This window comes from Alexandromys fortis, unplaced genomic scaffold, assembly GCF_014885135.2.
Source record: "Alexandromys fortis isolate MF-2015 unplaced genomic scaffold, M_Fortis_MF-2015_v1.1 scaffold_12, whole genome shotgun sequence".
Lineage (NCBI taxonomy): Eukaryota > Metazoa > Chordata > Mammalia > Rodentia > Cricetidae > Alexandromys > Alexandromys fortis.
Genome location: NW_026067937.1, coordinates 5,990,546 through 6,009,376, shown reverse-complemented (window position 1 = coordinate 6,009,376; position 18,831 = coordinate 5,990,546). Strand labels below are relative to the sequence as shown.

The 18,831-nt window shown below is 45.8% G+C and overlaps 1 protein-coding gene across 3 annotated transcripts in view; it reads left to right on the top strand.

Annotated features, from left to right (window-relative positions):
* Positions 1 to 18,831, top strand: part of Abtb2 (ankyrin repeat and BTB domain containing 2) — a 154,459-nt gene that overhangs the window by 34,409 nt on the left and 101,219 nt on the right. The window contains exon 2 of one of the 3 annotated variants that reach the window (XM_050147131.1): positions 8,249 to 9,360. The exons of the other annotated variants lie outside the window; for them this stretch is intronic. The gene's annotated coding sequence lies outside the window, so the exon portion shown is untranslated. The remainder of the gene's footprint in view (positions 1 to 8,248; positions 9,361 to 18,831) is intronic. 3 annotated transcript variants of the gene reach the window in all.

Here is an 18,831-nt window from a genome sequence, read left to right as displayed (position 1 = left end):
GTCACGTCAGGTGTTGGAGCAAAGGGTGACTTTTTGTTCTTACCTCTAAGCTTTAATTGCAGACATATAATAAGCAGTTTGATGCTGGTTATTTGAAACTGCTGTGCAAGCTTGCTGGGGTAAATTACCCTAAGCCACACAGTGATCCCTTCTCCATGAAGGAAAGGCTCTTGCCACCTCGCTGACCCTGGAGGTTATTGAGTTCTGTCAGTGCCAGGAAAGACCCTAGAAAGCACAGAGGGTGTGGCAGCTTCTCTCATTCCTGGTAGGAAAGGGGAAGTTGGGTTGGAGGAAAAAGCCTCGGGGCTGCACCAACCAGAATGGCCCCTTCCTCCCTGCTGAGGTTGGGGAAAACTGACTGCAGGAAGAGAGGAAGATGGGAAACCGGGACCCAGAGCACATCTCCAGAGTCAGTAATTGTTTCCACTCCTCCTCCAAGGACCCCGTGTTCCCCAAACATTTCTGGACTCCCCAGTATAGCTTTACTTGGTCTCAGGGAGCTCCCCAAAATGGCTTATAAAGCCCCAGATCGCAGCCTCTCAGAGCTCAGGCCAGGAGGCCCCTGGGCACAGGTGACTTGAGAGACTCTTTCCTCCCCTGGCAGGATCCAGTCCCTGCACTGGGCACGTACCCAGTGAAACTTGGGAAGCTCGGCGGGCTGGCTTTAATCAGGAGGCTCCTCAAGCCAGGATCTGGTCTCACTTAGGTTTCCAAATGCCAGGCTTGCTTGTTTCCACAGATAGAGTGTCTGCAGCTCACGTGGCCGCATGCAAATGCAGACTGTCCAGAAGGCAGCCCCGCTCACTCCCTGGTGAGCAGGCTCTCCTTTAATGTGGAATTCTGCGCTCTTCTGGAAGGGATTTTTCCAGTCTTTGTATTTTGCAAGGAGCGTAAGATAATACGTGGCGGTCTTTCTGGAGAAGTCGTTTAGAGATCGACTGGACTTGCAAAATGAAAGCTTCTGGACCGTCCTGTGGCTGTACATTGGGTGTGGGCAGGGCAGGCCTTGAGACCAGACAGCCTGTGCAGTCGTGTAGATCCTCGGATTGGATGATCTGCTGTCACATCATGGCTGTTGACATGTTCCGTGGTTTCTAAACAAGGAAGTGACCCCTATTACTCATTTTAATTTTGCCCAGGGCCTTAAAAATCGTGTTGCCAATTGTACCAAAAAAGACTCAGGTACCAGTGGTAGATACCAGGGGCGGCAGGTAGACTCCACCACTTATCAGCCTAGGGCTGATAGGACAGTAGGGATACGAAAAGAAGGCATACCAGACCCGAAGCTTTGGTGCAGAAAAGATCAGGTCCCCAAAGCCCTGTGTACAATGTGTGCCACCCAGGCCCTTAAAACACACCCCTGACTGGCCTTGTGATCGCTGTTCTGCCCACCCCTGCCAGCAGCCTTCTCCATGCCCCTGAGGGTTTGGAGACACTGCGTATCAAAGAGTGTGCCAGGTAGTGTTTCTCTTTGCTGTCTTGCACAAGTCCCTCCCCTTTGCTTTTGTAAATAGGGCCTTGAACTCTCAGCTTCTAGAGCGTGTTTATTTGTTTACGTCAGATGGCACACCACCCCACCCCCAGTGCCAGGCACAAACCAGGTCGTGCCCTGGTGACCTGTCCCTAAGATCCAGATACTGTCCTGAGTATTACCCCGTCCTGACTCATTCTCCTTAAAGCTCCGAAGACCAGTGGTTAGTCTGCTTAACAGATGAAGAAACTGAGGGAGGGGGGCCCTCCCAGGGCCATCTCTCTTGCTCACGTGGCTTGGCTGGATAACATCTTTGTAAAGTGTGTACAAGGTAACAACTCATCGCATCTCCTGGGATGTTTTGGGTTTGTGTTCTCAGGATAATCCACCTGTCAGATGCCCTAGGGATACCATGACTGGTTTGTTTATGACAGATGACCCTAGCCCCAGTGACCAGGAGGTCTGACTTCTCTGGAAAGGAGGACACAGTGCTGCATACTGCTGTTCCTCCAGGATTAGCTTGCCTTCTGGGCCAGGTGGCCTGCATGAAGCTACCAGACACTTCAAAGAATGTGGTCGGACCACATCCTACCCAGGAGACCACTGGCGCGCACAGGAGCTAGCCAATGGGAGGGCCCATCTGCAAGCCAGCTATGGAGCCAGTGCCTCCAATTTGAGGGTGTGTGGTCATCCTCTTACTGCCTTCCCACTGCCAACAGCTCTCCAGCTACTGGCCTCATTCTAGAGAAGGTTCCAGAACCCTTTAAGCAAGAAAATTAGCACAAGCTCCTTTATTAATTTTTCCATTGACAATAAGTTGTTATTAACCCTTTCAGTCCCTGACTCATTCCCAAATCAAGAATCAGGTCTCCATTTTAGTGTATGTGGTTTCGCTGGCTGAGAAATGGCCTTTTTGTTTTGTTTGTTTTTAAGAACCTGGGTTTAGCAGTGCTTAGGTCTATATTAGAAACCCAGCTCTGTTAGCTTTAGAAGTTCTAAATTTCTCAAGTTTCTCTGAGGCTGTTTCCCCTGAGTTAGCTAAGAATGGTAATGTAAAATAAGAATGGTAGAACCGATTATATAGGGCCCATGGGAGGGCGGACTGTAAGGTCGCATGAAAATAGATTATGTATTAGAAATGCTCAATAAGAACCAGTCGCTGCTGGACATCCTGAGATACCATAGTAGCCTTGGGGGCGGGATTGTTTTTAAATGGGAATGGTGAGGACAACGAACTCATTTACTGATAGACTATTTTATTAGTTTAGGTAAGGTGTTGCCAGGCTGACCTGAGACTCCCAGTCCTAGCTCTCCCGCCTCAGCCTTCCAAGGGCTGGCCTTACAGGTGTCTGCCCCTTCTCTAGGCTAGAGTGTAGACACAGAAATGATAACGTATCAGCCTCCTTTCGGGGATGGGGGAGGTGGGGAGGTTGCTGTCTGCTAACCCTGGTGATACACTCAGAGCCCCAGGCAAACCCTGGAGGCAGACATCACCCTGATTGCCACACAGAAAATATCCAGTTTTGCCAGTTCCAGCCCAGATCTTAATGGCACAAACCCAGGGTCCCTTACTTTTTGAAGACATTCTGAAAATGAGCCAACATCAGGGTTTTCTCTGGGATTCCAACAGCTTATGCTTGTTTGCAGCCATTTTGGGACCGACTTTATAAGCAAAGCCACCTGCCATTCGTAGAGTTATTATGGGCCCTTTTCTGAATGGGGGACATTGGAAGTCCCACCCCAGCACTGTAACTATTTGGGTTTTTATAGTGCTCACTCCTCACTTTATAGCGTGGCTCCTTCTCAGAAGAGAAATGTGTAGTAGTTACCCTAATGTGGAATGTAAGGAACCAGGGTGCATTTAAATAATTGCCTCTTATTGAGGGTGGACACCTTATTCTCACACACACACACACACACACACACACACTGCATTTTTGCTTTCGACTTTGGAGAACACTGTCAGTTGCTGTTCCTGAGGTACTTCCTCCTCAGTTACCGAAGAGGTGGCAGCTACAGCCTTCTCCTCTCAAGTGAGCTGCTTTGCCTTGATCTGGCTTTGGAGCAGCTGAGGGTCAGTTAAAGACCGTTTGAACTCCAGGGTAAGCTTTTCTTTCTGAGGAAGCCTGTTTGGATCAGTTTGGAGAGTCCGCCGAGGGTAACTGTGAGGACAGCCGAGGCCTTGTTCAGGCCACTGTGCTGTCCTAGGGACTGAACCCCACCTTCAGAATTTTTAGACTTCTTGGCAACAGATAAATATAGAAGCACTAGCAATGTGCTTTTCTGGGTCCCCGGCGTGGAAGTGCTAAGCTCCTGTCAGCTCGCTTTCACAGGTCAGGCCCCTGCGGCTCTTCCGGGGCCTGTCAAGCTAGGGTGTGGGTGAGACCTGCCAGGGTCTCCCAGGATAAGAGCTGGGGAAGCAGGAAGCTCGGCGAAGTGGAGATAGTCAGAACTAGAGGACAGCTAAAAGGCTCCAGAGGCAGACAGGGCTCTTGAGAACGAGAAATGGCCACACCCATGTTTTTTTCCAGACTGTCATTGTAAGACCAGCTGGTACCCTCCTTTGGGATCTTGGCCAAGAGAGGCCACAGTCAATTGCCTCTCTTCTGGAAATATTACACAGTGGGTATGTTTGTTCCAGCTCTGTCTTTGAGGTAGGAAGAGACCTATATGGAGGCCAATCAGTAGTCATGAGTGAGGCAAGACAAGCCCAGGGAAGGTTCCAGTACGGGAGAGAAGCAATGTGATAGATTTAGAAGTCGTCTTGAGATTGGAGGAGTAGGCCTGGGTTCTTAGGTCTATACTCTTGGCAGGGTACATGCTGAGGCTTTCCAAGAGAAGGAGGGAGGGAGGGGGAGAGTTAGGGAGGGAGGGAAGGATGGCTAGAGCGGAGACCAGGTTTGGGAGGAGAGACTAAGTGTGGCAGGCATATCCAGTGAAGTGGTAAATTAAAGGTTGGATGGTGGATCTGAAGGGGAAGACTCAGAAGTCATCCATCCACATGTCCATGAGTGGTACCCGTAGATGTTACTTTTCCAGTCTTATCTCAGAAACAATCACAGACTGATACCTCGATGCAAGTCCCAAGGGGACTCTACCGGATGGAGTACTGCAGCCTCAGGGCCAGGCTGCAGCGGTCAGTTCACGGGATACCACAGTCGGGGCAGTCTATGTCTGTTAAGTTCTGAAGTTCCTACACTCAAGAATAATCCAGAAGTAGGAATGCAACTTGAATGCATTAAAGGTGAATTTGTAATTAAAGAGAAAATTCCACCTAACATTTCTAAAAGCCGACAGAGGTCACAGAATCCAGACAGATCATTTGTACATAGAACCCTTTAACAATACCTTTCAGGCTGGAGAGATGGCTCAGCCACTAAAGGCCTGGCTCACAACCAAAAATATAGCAATACTTTTCTCCTACATTCATTGACTCTGATCACATCTACATGTTACACTGCGCCCTCCTCTCTCCCTCCCCCTCCCTTCCTGTGTGCATGCACAGGAGTGTGCAGGACTCATGCCCCACGCATGAACATGCAGAGGCTAGAGCGTGACGCCGGGTTTCCTCTTCTACCGCTCTCTGTGTTATTACCTTGACACAGCCTCACTCCACTGGAGTGAGCTCACCGCACCAGGCTGGCCATCCAGCAAGCACCTGGGATCCACCTGCCTCTGACCCTTCCATGACTGGCTTTTTATGTGAGAGTTTGAGTCCAGGTCCTCATGATTGCTCAGGAAGCACCCACCCACTTAGACAGATCTCCAGCCCTTTTTAAAGGAATAAGCCAGTCTTTTATAATAGGTAGCCAAGAGTTTTTATTTTTCTTTTGTCACTGATTGTTTAAAAACCTGTACTTTTACCTTCATTATGGGTGATTTTTTTTTAGAATTGTCAAATTTTGGGGAACCCTTTCACCTTTTCACTGATGCGCTATGGAATTTGGAAGACTTTCTCACAGATTAGCCTCTGCCTCCTTGCGTCTGTTTCTCCTCCACTCCACCTGCTTCCGAAGCTGAGTCTGGAGGACACAGGTGACATGAGCTCTGGCACCGTGCCCGTGTGTCATGACGCATTTGGCAGCTGGAGCTCTGGATGTCAGCGGTGCACTGGGAGGGCTGGGGGCATTAACTCTATTTGGAAGTGACCCTCTGCCAGCAAACCCAGCTGACTGTGTCCTCAGCTCAGTTTTCCTTCCCTGTAGGCCCCAGAACTGCTCGCCTGACTCAGTAGCTGTAGAAGGGGCCAGCAGTCTTAACTGACTGTAGTTAAGTCTTACCTCTATCTAGTGTGAGCACATTGCTCCGTGACTGCTGAGGCTTTGGAAGGACCCTTTGCAAGACAGAGTTACCTGAAGTTCAAGTTTCCTGTCTCCACTACAATCTCAGCTCATCAGACCACAGAACAGTTTCCAGAGTTCTGGAAGTGCCAAAACTTGGTGTGTACAATGGATTTTAACTCCTTGGGACCCGAGGTCTTAGACGTGCAAGGCAGACTTTTTTCCTGTTTTCACTTGAACATGTCTCTGATGACCCAAGGCCGTGGTGTGAGTATTCCCTCAGTGCTGTGAGGTCAGGGAGTAATTCACCAGACGCTGACCCTGATACTAAGTGGCCCCACATTGTAGTCCTAAGTCTCGATGCCTGTTTACTGTTTATTCGTGAAGTTTTAATCTCCTCTAATACTGGTAACTCTCATTTCTTGCTTGTTTAGAGCAAGCTGTGGCCTAAGAAACAAAACCAGCCAGCTTTCTTCCTGTTACCAGTACACTCTTCTGAGTAGCTCATAGGTGTAGAGTGAGGGTCTAGGAGCTGTGCCAACAGAAATAATCCTTGCTCCAAATCAGGGACTCTAGGCTCATCACATGCATCCACTCATGACGCTTGCAGTGACCTGTGGGGTGGACACTGGTGTTATAATCTCCATTCTGCAGGTGAGAAGGCCAAGGAAGAGAAGTTAAATAACTTGCCCAAGGTCAGGAGATGGCAGGCAAAGGTTCTGTTATAAGCCGGCTCCAAAGCCAGCTTTCCTACAGTGCTCCGTGTTTGATTTTTGGTGTGTATTATTTCATAATATCTTCAAAGGAAGTGTAAGCAGAACTCTGTTTAACAATGAGGAAGTCAAGGCTCAGAGAGATGCCTGCCTGAGAGCTGATTCTAAGACCGATCTTCTTAATTCCCATGTTGAGTCTTAGAGACTCATCCAATTGTGGGACCAGGTTAGACCCCTCAATGGCAACAGAGCACAGGCTGTGTCCCCAAGATGGTTGTGGGAAGAGGGAACTGGTGTGAGATGAGCAGAGCTCCCCCAAGAAAGTTGTGGTCAGTGTCATGGCGTTCCTGTTGACTGCCCACTCTTTCTTCATTTCCTGACCGGTTGCTGTTTCTAGACAAAGGTTACTCAAGAGCTGGGTACTGGGATGTGATGTTCTGTAATGGTGACCAAGGCCATGCACAGCAGGAGATTGGAAAGGACTGTGGAGAAGTAGGAATCTAATTGAGACCACTGACTGATCATTTCTCAGTTCTGACTTATTAATCTTTTTAAAAACTGACCTAGTCCTTGGTGACTTGGGTTTATGACCCAGTCATGTGTTGACCTCTCCAAGCCCCGTGAACTGTGGGTGTTCAGATAGTGAGTAACTACCGTGTCAGAGGGAGGCCTAGCAATAGAACAGACACCCAGGAGACTCCAGACAGCCTTCTGACCGAGTCTTAGAACACCATATTCTGAGGAATCCATCAGGAATTCACAAAGGGATAGTCTGCCTCACACTGCACAGCCCCACACAGTCTTCTCAAAAATTCCTCTGTCTTCCTCTTTCCTTTCCTTTTCTCTTTTGGAAGTCCCCTCCTGTGCTTCTAGCTGTCAATTGCCTACTGTGTGGCTGAAAAATGAAGTAACCAAGTATCAATTCAGTCCATAAACACTGTGACTACTAACTATATGTTGAATTCATCCGAACTCTCACTATAAAATTTTCTTTAAAAACCTCTTTGAAAATTTACAAAAAGTAACAAGCCCTTATATAAAGTAATCCCACGACTAAAGAACATGGCTCAGCCTTCAGCCTTCCTTTTCCTAAAGCAGAGATACCTTTATATGGTAAAAAGCAAGAACAGACGCCCGTAGCATCTTGAGTTCCCAAAGGCCACCTGTCAGATACACGCAGGGCTCTCTGTGCTTTGAGCATCAGCAGTCCGTGGAGTCTGCAGTGTTGTGTACCAGGACAGTAGTTTCAGGTCAGAGTTCTGACACCTTGGAAGTACTTCATTGCTGCATGAAACATCAGCTTCGTTGGCTGCAGTTTTTAGTCTGTGTGGTATAGTTGTGCTTTTCTTGTATATTAGTTGAGCCATCCTATTTCGCTGAGATTTTGCGGACTCAACATCATCACAAGTATTCTAATGGTTTGAGCTGATATTAGATAACTTTGCTCTGTTTCTCGGTCATTCCTTGTGAGAACTGGAAACGCTGCCTTTTGACTCAGGTGAGGCCACTTGCCTTCAGCTTGCATACAGCACAGCAAAAAGAAAGAAGACAAGTGTGGCCAAAAAAAAAAAAAAAAAAAAAAAAAAAAAAAAAAACGGTTTTCTTTTGTGTTTTTGGGACAGGGTCTTGTGTTTCCCAAGGCTGACCCAGACTCACCACCTCTTGCCTCAGCCGTCTGGTTACAGGTGCCAGCCCCCACTCCTGGCTGAGTCTGAATCTCTTCCAAAGAGTCAGGGAAGGGGGAGGAGTAAACTCTCCTTTTACTCTCGTATCCGTCTCTGCAGATTGAAACCATCCTGAATACACGGATCCATCAGCTCTTTTACCTCCTGTCTTCTTACTGCAAGTGTTTCTAGGCCTGGGCCACCGGTGGATGACCCTTACCAAGTGAGAGATTATTTTCTGCTCGAAAGACCAAACTTCAGTAAAAATTACATACACTGGATTTTCATTGGCCGGAGAAGAGTTCTTTGTGGTATTACTGCCACTCTGGGGATGGACCTGGAATGTTTCCAACTGTAAGAGCTTCCTGTTGGGAGCAGGACGGTGCAGTGTGGTTGTGTGTACATGTAGAAGCAAGACTGTCTGGTAAAGGCTTCCCCATCCACACGCTCGGGAAGACATTGCCAGAGATGTCATGTGGCCCATGCACCGCAGTCTCTTGGGCGTGCTGGTGTACGCAGTGTATGGAGACTGCGCTGAGTATTTTGATTTTCTGCCAGAGGACACAAGAGTTCTTATAACTCAAGTGTACCTGAGGGCCTCTCTTCTCCATCCTGAGCTGTGCATCCTGATAAGGAAGGCCGTTGTCTGACCTGTGACACACTCTCCTAAGCTGGCGCTGTTTCAGAAGCTTCTCTAACGGGACCTCACTCAAGTGCGAGATCTGATGTCAGCACGTAAGACAGAATTTGCACGTGGCCATAATCCCTGCTGAAATCCTCTTAAAGGCCCTGAGACCTGAGGCTGGCAGCTCGAGCAGATCCACGCTCCCTTCCTACCACTGGGGCTCTCTACCGTTGAGGGGCGTGGTGGCTGAAACCCCTGCACTGTGGCTCTGAGGCTTGGGTAGCATTTAAGAGCCCTCTGCAACTGGACTGCCTGGACTTGAATCCTGACTCCTCGTTGCCGCTTCTGTCCACAGACAGGTGCTGTGACCTCTCAGTGTCTGTGTTCTCAACGTGTGGCGGGAGAGTGACACATCTTGTGTCACAGTGATGTCCTCTGTAGCACGTGCTTGCACCTGGTCTCGTGTGAATGCACTGACGGTGGTGACACCTTTAATCCCAGCACTCGGGAGGCAGAAACGGGCCGATCCCAGTGAGTTCCAGGACAGCCAGGGCAACACAGAGAAACCCTGTCTTGAGAAACAAACAAGCAACAATCAGACAAGCAAGTAAGGTCATTTTAGATGTAGGGAAGCTGTTTCTGGCTTTAATATCAGAGTGTATTAAACAAAGGAAAGCATGCTTGATGGTTAATAAAAGTGGGATGGAGGTAGAAACGTTGTGAGCTCTGAGATGGGGTTGCCTAGCACAGCAGTTGATGGGTGCTGCTCCTGGGAAGTGCTTAGGCAGGAACTGACCCTTCTTTCTATGATTCTCTATCCTGACCAATGAGATGACCATAGCCGTCTGCCTTGGTCCCTTAAAAAGCATGAAGTGAAGAGATGCTAATGGTTCCAACTTAAGAGAGCACCCTTTGGCTTCCACTGGCGTCAACAGGAATGTAGAGAATGAAACACCCCAGTAATAAATCTACCAGGGCCCGGAAGTTGAGTTTGAGATGTCTTATCAGGGTCTGATCTTAACTCTGCCCTCCCAGAAAGGCACACACAGATGAGATACAGATATGACTGCTATTTAGGACCAGAACCCGAGATGCCTATATCATAAAACAGGAATTTTTTCCAGCTGTCTTCCTGACTGAAGCTTTGGGCATGTCACTAAAGTTTAAATAACTCCTCACAAGGGTAGAGGTCATGCCTCTAAGGATGTAGGATCCTTGCATCAGTTGGTCCAGGGGCATCATGCTTTGCCTGCTGCCCTGATGTATTTCCACAAACGCAGAATCACTCGAAGGCCCCAGGCTCAATGGCCAACTCAAACTGGCAGCAGAAACAGCAGGCCCAGGCCAACCCGCGGCTGTCTTTCTGCCTGTGATCTGAACCCTTCTGGCTTCTCAGCCTGGGCATGAGTGAGCCTTCCCAGGCCAGAGTCCTCCACAGCAGGAATTCCTGCTCTCAGGTTTCCTAAAGAAAGTATTCCTCGACGGCTCTGCACCTGCTGATCCTGGGATAGGCAGGCAAGAGTTTAATTTTAGGAAAGATGCCAGGGAGAAAATAAAATCCTGTCTCCATGTCATCTGAGAAGGCTTAAATAAGTCATAGGCCCTATTAAAAGCTATGTCTTTGAAGGGAATAAAAGGGTATGGAAAATATCTATACGCATGTATATACACATAGGTTATACACATACATATGTGTGCATACTGATGTGTATATAGTCTAATTTGGTAAAAACATGCTGGTGAATGTAATCCCATCAATTTGTTTAGCCTCATTGTTTATGCTGTCTTTGTTAGGAAAGAAATTTATACAGCCATTGATGAGATTTTTTGTTTGTTTTTTAATGTTAATATAGTCAAGTGACCACCCAGAAGATCCAGTTCTGATTCCCAAACCTTTATCTACAATCCCAGTTTCTGAAAACACAGTTTGTCCTCCCTCCCCTTCTGTTGATGTTGAGGGCATGTCATTTGAGTAGCTCTGTGGGCTAGGCAGAAGGAAGAGATCTGCATAGGAATGGAGGCTGCTCTCTGTCTCCGGGAGCAATGGTCACGTCAGAGCCTTTCGGGGTGTAAAGTCTGTTTCCAGTACCAGCTTTGGAGGCTGGAAGACCTGTGGGCCACAAAAATGCCCTGCAGCTGGACAGAAAAACTTGAGAGCACAAAAATACCAGACGGGCATTTCCAGCCTCTTCCTCCCTTCCTCCCATATTGGCAAAGGCACAGGGATTAAGTAAATTCTCCCACTGCTTGCTCCAATAAATCGGATGGATGGATATCTCAAGTTAACCCAAGGAGTTTATGATTCACACTTGTTAAAACAATCACACAGAAGGCAGAACAAAGGAAGGGAACCAAGAAGGAAGAAGTAGTTACCCCAAGTTAAAACCTCCTTAGGAATTTTTCTTCTTCCTTCTGTCTTTTTTATCTGGTGTCAGGGATCAAACCCAGACCTTGTTCATGTCAGGCACATGCTTTGGCACCGACTACAGCCCCAGCCCCCTAACCCTCCTCTCCCTGGTTGTCTGTATTGAGTATCAAGACTCTGAGCTCATACCCACCCCACCCCCAGTGTTTTTCCTTAAGCACAGAAGATGAAAAAGCTACAAGGAGATGTATGCATTCTGATTGTGCCCAATTACATTTGGCAAGCCCAAGACAAAAAAATTAATGAGACCAGATTATTCTTCTGTATGAGACGCAGTCTTGCTCAGCCTATTTTAGCTCTTGCCATGCGGTAGATTGTCAAACAAATTAATAGCACAGTAATGGGTGCCTTTCAGGCTTCTCGTTTGTATTAATGAATTCTACTTCATCTGATAACCAGTGATTTATAGCACTGGAACTCATGGCTTGGCTGTAAAAATTATCTTTTGTCACTCTTTCTGGGGTGGAACAGCCAGCCTAACAAGCTAAATGGTAGGGTTTTATAATTGAATTCTACAATATGAAGCGCCCGGTGTGAGAACATTTCATGCTGATCATGGCTTTGGAAATTGAAAGACCTTCAGTACGTCTCCCACTACCCAAGGCTGAATGCAGTCTGATTTGGGTTTTCACGACTTGTGGAGGAAGAGTGTGACATGATTCTTAATGGAGGGTATTCATGCTGAGCTAGCGTGGCAGCTAGATTCCGCAGGCTGGGAAATGGCTCCTCTCAAAGAAACCAGGGTATTTTAAGAAGCGTAAGAGACGCTGTCCTTACCTTGAGGCATGCTTGCGCTTCTCCCACCCCGTCGTGTGTAGAAGGCAGAGAGCTCTGGTCACGAGTCAGCTACCATGCTATCTGCTTTTTTCTTGTCTTGCTCGTTCTTCCTGGTGACTCTACAAAGTCATTCCATTGTACAGATACAAAACTGGAGCACTGGAGGGTGCGTGTGATTGCCATTCTCAAAGTCAGGATGCACTACGGACACCTCAGGGTGTCTCCCAGGTCCCTTACCTCTCCAGGGTTTGTAGCTTTCTTCTTTCAAGTGCTAGATAAGGCAGAATGGGAGCCCCAGATGAGCAAACTGCAAATGCCTGCTGATATCAGGGTTCTAAGTATAATTCTCATCAGTTTGAAGCTAGAAAAAGAAAAGCTAGTTACCTCATGACAAGGTCCGAAGTCCCTTAAAAGGTATCATTCAGAGTTCCTTTGCTGAGTTGAAATGTTCATTGGGAGGGTAGGGTGGCCTGACATGTGAAGCAGCAATGGTCTGAGCTGGCCTGCAAAGCCTACGGTCTCTTTTGGCTAAGCTAACAACTGCCTGCATTGTTTTCCATGAGGAGTAAGCATACTGCAGGAATTCTGGAACACTCCTTCAAAACAAGGCAATCTGATACCCTTGGAGATCTTGGCTTGAACATCAGAGAAAATGTCTTGTTTAAATGATTATCTTTTTTTAAAAAAAAAAAAAAAACATCAATTTAGGTTCATTTTCTATGGTCCATGACCACCATGCATAGCTGTATCCCAGAAACCATTCGAAGACAGCATATTTTTCATAAGCAACAGTCTGGAAATTTAATTGTTATGCTATTCCGACCTCCAGTCCAAACCTCTGCCCAATCCATCCTTTTTAAACCTACTTTGACTTTGGTTCTTTCAGTTCCTCCTATTTTATAGTCACCAGCCATTCCAGAAAAACATCTGTTAGAAAGCTCCATCCCCTGTAGTGGGAATTAAGTACATATTTTAACTTCAGACAATCTTGCTTAATGTTTTCTACATTGCATGAAGCAGAGGATTAATGCAGACGTCCCTGAAAAGCTCCTATGAAACCTTAAGCTGTGTCTTCAATCACTCAAATATTCAGGAGCCAGAATTTGAAAGAGGCCGAGGAAGTACCGAGGATAAAATTAAAACAGAGATCTTTATTAATTTAAGCAACCATGCAGGCCTGGTTGTACATAGGAAGGACTAACCTCATTTGCTTTGCTTTTTTCCAAGCCTGACAGTGCCCACCCCCCCCCCCCCCCCCCGTTTATCTTCTCTCAAAAACAAATGACTTTTTAAAGGTAATTGGTTTAGAAGAACAGAAAAGAAATGATTCCCCAACCCATTTTCTTTCTGTAATCCCTTATGCTAATTTAAAGGTAGAAATTCAGGCCTGAGTTTCTGTCGGGGATCAGCCTCGACAAAAATACCACTTGTCAGGGTAGGGGATTAGAAATATAAGTAAAGAATATGAAGGCACATTTTAAAATAATAGATCAGAAACCATAGAATAGTACTGGGAGGGAGTTTTTGTGATTATTGAAATCGCCTGTGTTTAATTTTCCATATGCCTTTATACCCAAATATAAAAGGGGGAAGAAGGCAACAAAAGACTCCTTTAACATGATACAAAGGACAACTGGAACCGTTGTTTTAACACTTGAGACATCAGGTCATTAGCATTTCGTTGTTTAGGCAGTGAAGCTACCCTAGACCAAGTATCCTGAAGGCAGGATACCACTCCCCAGGTAACTTCATGTTACAAAAGAAGGGGCAGAAGTATGCTTGCATATCTTGACCATCTGTCAGGTTAGAATGGATCTTCTTGTATGAACCATCTTAATGTCAAGAACCAAGTAACCACATCCTGATTCAGGATGTCTAGCCACACTTGTCAACAATTTGGAACAACCTCCAAACTCTCTGACCATCAGACAAGGTGAAAATAGGCTCACGTTTTGGGGCCTCCACAAGTTTTTATGCCGAGTGTTCTACGAGTGACTGGGTTTGGGTAGTGGTTTGTAATGATTTGTGGATATACACTTTGTGCTATATTTTGGAATAGCTAAAACCAATGGTCCTGGGTTCTGATTCCTCTTTATACACATTATGTGTAAAGTTGGGCCATTTATTTAGCCTGGGTGTCTTAGCTTGTTGGTACTGCTGTAATAGAATACCTGAGATTGGCTAATATATGAGGAACAGAGATTAACTTTTCATATTAGGAGACTGAGAAGTTCGAGATTAAGGTGCCACAGATTTGGTTGTCTTCATAGGGCAACTCCACTGCCTAAACAACAGAATGCTAATGATTTGATGTCTCAGAGTATTAAAGTGATTGACTGTATAAAAGTGTATGGAAAAATAAAGGAAGGAAGGAAGGAAGGAAGGAAGGAAGGAAGGAAGGAAGGAAGGAAGGAAGGAAGGAAGGAAGAAAAAAGAGAAAAAAGAGTCATAGGTTTGAATCTTGCTTCCATCCCAGCATGATGGTATTGAGAGGTGGGACCTCTGGCAGGTGATTTGATCATAACTATGGGATCTTTGTGACCTTATAAAAGATACCCTAGGGAGCTCATAAAGAGCTTATTTCTACAATATGGGATGGAGTCCTTACCAGACCCCAGCGAAGCTGGCATTGTAATCTCAAACCTCCAAGGCTCCAGAACTGCTAGACATAAACTTCTGTTACTTATAAAATACCCAGTCTTTATTATATGATGACCCTTCATTATAGCAGCCAGGGATTACAGATTACCACAATCTTGTATGTGTGTCCACAAGTTCTGGGTATCCTTTCTTAGATCTTCATCTTGCTTCACCCCCCAAAATGGTATTTCTTTTTCTTTTAACATTCATTTGACATAATTTCAGATGATATGAAAGTTGCCAAAAATGGAAAAAGGAGAAAGAATGTCTCGTGTCCTTCATGCAGACTCCAGACATTACCCTGACCTCTGCCCTGTTCTCTCACTCCATGCTGCTCCACACCTGCACGCTTTTCTCTGAAGCTTATGAGGCATCTCCTCCTCCTCAGTCCTCTTTACAAGTTCTTCCTTCCCTCCTAAGGCTGGTGGAACCCAGGCAGGATGGCTCCCTGAAGGGCCTCCTCTCTGTCTAGGTCCAGCCCTGCAAGATTCCCTTGATTCTGAGAGTCCAATGTCATGGGACAAAGCTCACATGCTGGGTTTGCTTCCCTGATCCTCTTTCAATGTTTCCCTTGACCCCATAAACAGCACATTTAACCTACACCACCGCCCTTGCCCTCCACCCTTTGCTCCTCTACCCCACACAAGCTGGCCCAAAGCTTGCCAGGAGATCCTGCCCTAAAAACTCCATTTCCCCAGCTGCTTTTCTGGTCTGAGCCACTTACTGTATATCCTCTGTCCGCTGCTGCTGCTTAACCTGTATTCCTGCTCTGTCTCTTTGGTTTCTTGGAAACCAGAGTCAGGTGCTTTTACTTTTGTTTGGGATGCAAGTTTTATCATACTCCCCTGGCCAAAGACCTCTTATCACACTTAGCATAAAATTCCAGCCTTTTGTGATCTGACTCATTTTTCCTAGGCGAATCTTTATTACCACCCTTGGGAAGACTCCCTCATTGTAACTTCCACCCAGTGGCCCACAGAAGCCTCCTTCTCTTAGTACAGGACATCTTCTCTTCTCCCCCTGCTTTCCAGACCCATCGTCTTTCCTTGCTTTCTTGCTCACCTTTTTCCTCACCAACAACTACTTTGTGGTGCACAGATGCACACACACACACACACACACACACACATGCGCGCGCACAGGCATGTGTGTGTTTATAGTAAGACCCTTTTAGGCAGGGCTTTTATTTGTTTTGAGTCACATGTCCTGGCACATGAGAAGTATTCCATAAGGACTTAGACCGTCTGGTGAGCAAAGGCAAAATGACTGACTTCTGCCCAGGATAGAAACCAGAGGCCCTGGTGGGGCGACCATCTTCATAGACTGTAACGCAAAGAATTTCCAAGGGCTGTTTGGACGTTTCATCCATTTGCAAAGGAAGAAAGAGTATTGTGCCACAAAACATATAACTCTAAAACTGTTCTAGAGGTTCCCAAGCGAGTTCTTGTTAAATGATTCTCAGTCCTCCCCAGAAGCACCAGCTTTTCCTTCCATTGTTAATGAGGAGGGAGGAATTATAGACGGAGAAGGAATGCAGCCTTGCATCCAGCAGATCAGGCCAGGGTCATGAGCAGAAGGAAATATGTCTCTCTTTAGGTTTGTCAGTTGATTCAGAAACTGTATTGAGTCAGCCTAGGACTGGGCCAAATTAGTATATGGGTCTATGCAGATCAGTTGAGTTCTGATTCCTCAGGTACTCATTTTAATGGCACTTTTGTGTCGTTTGTGTAAGCTTCTGCAAAGCTTTGAACAAGCAAAAGCTCTGCTTAGCCATAAACACAGACTTCTTTTTGGGACCATTTCAACCAAAAGCAGCTCATTTGTGTTACTAATAAAAATATTTTAAAAAACAAACATAAGGGAGATCAGTTGCCGGAGGAACCATGCCAAAGACCTGTCTCTGCCCACTCTGTGTTAGGCGAGTTTCCCTGGTTGACTATGCAGGTGCTCTATTAACAAAGGACCTCTAGCTGCCTCTTTCCAGGCTGGGAGCATGCTTACCCCTTGTGAGGCTGGCTGGGATGCAGAATGGTCCACATGGAATGAAGACATCAAAGCTGATTCTGATCCAATTAGAAGAAGACACTCTTGTCCTCTAATTCCCAAAGTTCTTAGCTGTTACAGACACTTGGCCTATTTCCTTGGGGATGAGTGTGGCATTGCTCAGATCTGAGTGAGGCTCGTGGATAGACACAGGTAATGACCAGACTCCAGGCTCTCATAACACTTAGAGCCAGGGAAACTTGGGAGTCACTAACTGCATTTCCACTCAGCAGATGAAGTTTTTCAGGACTTGCACAGTGGCTGTTAATGCTGTTTTTTTTCCTCGGTTGGTCTTAAATGACTGTTAGTCTCTTGTGTCTTAGAAAGAAGAATGTGAACACTTTATTGGGAAAAAAAATTTATAACCGTTTCCATTTATAGTACTTCAGAGAGTGAACATGGGAAATAGTTTAAGCTGGTAATTTTAGCTATTAGTCCTGACTGAGGAATTCCCAGAGACACTTATCTGTGTTCAAGTCAAATTATTCTGTCCTCTCTGGCACATACTTCTTTTGTTCCGTGGTGTTTCTTCGTCTGAAGTTGTTCCTGAAGGCCACCTGCTCTTGACATTGGAAGGCAATTGTCGTACCCGCCATATGTGGTTAATGAGTTTCTTACATTATCTCCCAGCTTTGACTTCTGTTCTCTATTAGAGAGAGGGACCCGTTTTTTAAATTTTAGAAAGTCTTTTTCTGAAGTTATATATACTGGCATGGTCCGGGCAGAATTGGATGTCATCTTGGCAGCAGATACATCTGCCTTCACTGCTCCCTGGCCACAGGGTAAACAATAGCTCCAGCTGCCATCTTGAAAATGCAAATTATTTATGGAACAGTGAGAGGAAGGATAATCTCATGGGCCGGATCCCATCCCGATCTGGGACACACGCCCCTTGCTCATTGTCTTCTGCTCTTCATCATTGCTCACTTGAGTTTCTTAAATATAACTGTGTGATTCTCAATATTTCTCTCTAACCTGGTTTTTAAAATTCATTCTTGTTCTTAGTAATGCCATTCATAACGTTATGAGCTTGTAGACTTGCTATATTTTTATTAGTATTCAAAACTTGCAGATGTTCATCCAAGTACTTCTAAGTTTCCAGGCACTGTACATAGAGTCTTATTTCTTCAGTAATTAATGTAAGTGCTTTAAAAAAAAACAAATTTAAAATAACTTTAAGTGGTAGGGTCTTCATTTAGTATAATCATAGACTATAAGCTCCATTCTGATTCAAAAGTGCAGAAATATGCAGGAGTCTCTTGGGATGGAGAAATGCTATCCCATTTAGAAGCACTTCTGAAGATAGAGCTAAATAAAGGCTAGAATGGAATTCTTAGGATATTCATACTGAGCCTGGAGAGACAGCTCATTGATGAAGAGCCCCGGCTGCTCTTCCAGAAGACTCAGGTTCTGTGCCCAGCACTCACAGTCTGTGGCTTCAGTTCCAGGGGACCAGACACTGTCTTCTGGCTTCTGTGGGCACTACATGCACATGGTGTACATACATGCAGACAGAGCACCCACACACACAAAATAAAAATTAATAAACCTCAGAAAAATAGTCATACTATTTAAGGTGCTCAGATTGGATGGAAAATACTTTGTTTTCTGGTAGTGCAGGGGCTGGAACCCAGGGCCGTGTGCATGCTAGACAAACACTCTACCACTGAGCTACATGTCCAGCTTAGACTTTAACCTGCCACTTCAAGCAGAGACTGGCACCTCACGTTGGCAATTGGTGTAACTGTATAATCCTACTTCCTATCTTTGGAACCATATTAAACACTACTTTCTTCTTAATAAATGGAAAATGTTTCTACTGATTTTTGTGATATTATTCAATCACTATAAAACATTAAAACAACAATGTGAGAGAAAATAAGAGCCTACTACCATAAAGGCACTCAATTTTTGGGTGGTATTTGGCCTTCCTATCTTTAAAATAATTTAAGATTATGGTTTTAAAAAATTGCATGACCCAAAATTTAGCAGTGTGACTAATCTCAGGAGAAGTTCAGTAGTGGAGAATGTACCCATGTTGCTGTGAAGCAGACCTCCAGACGTCATCTTGCGCATCTGAACCTCTGTTCATTAACAGATCACCCCCTTTTCCTCAAGGTGATATTCACGAGTCTACTCTCTGATGCTTTGTGCTTTGCTATTTTGGACACCTCCTGGAAGTGGAGCTGTGTA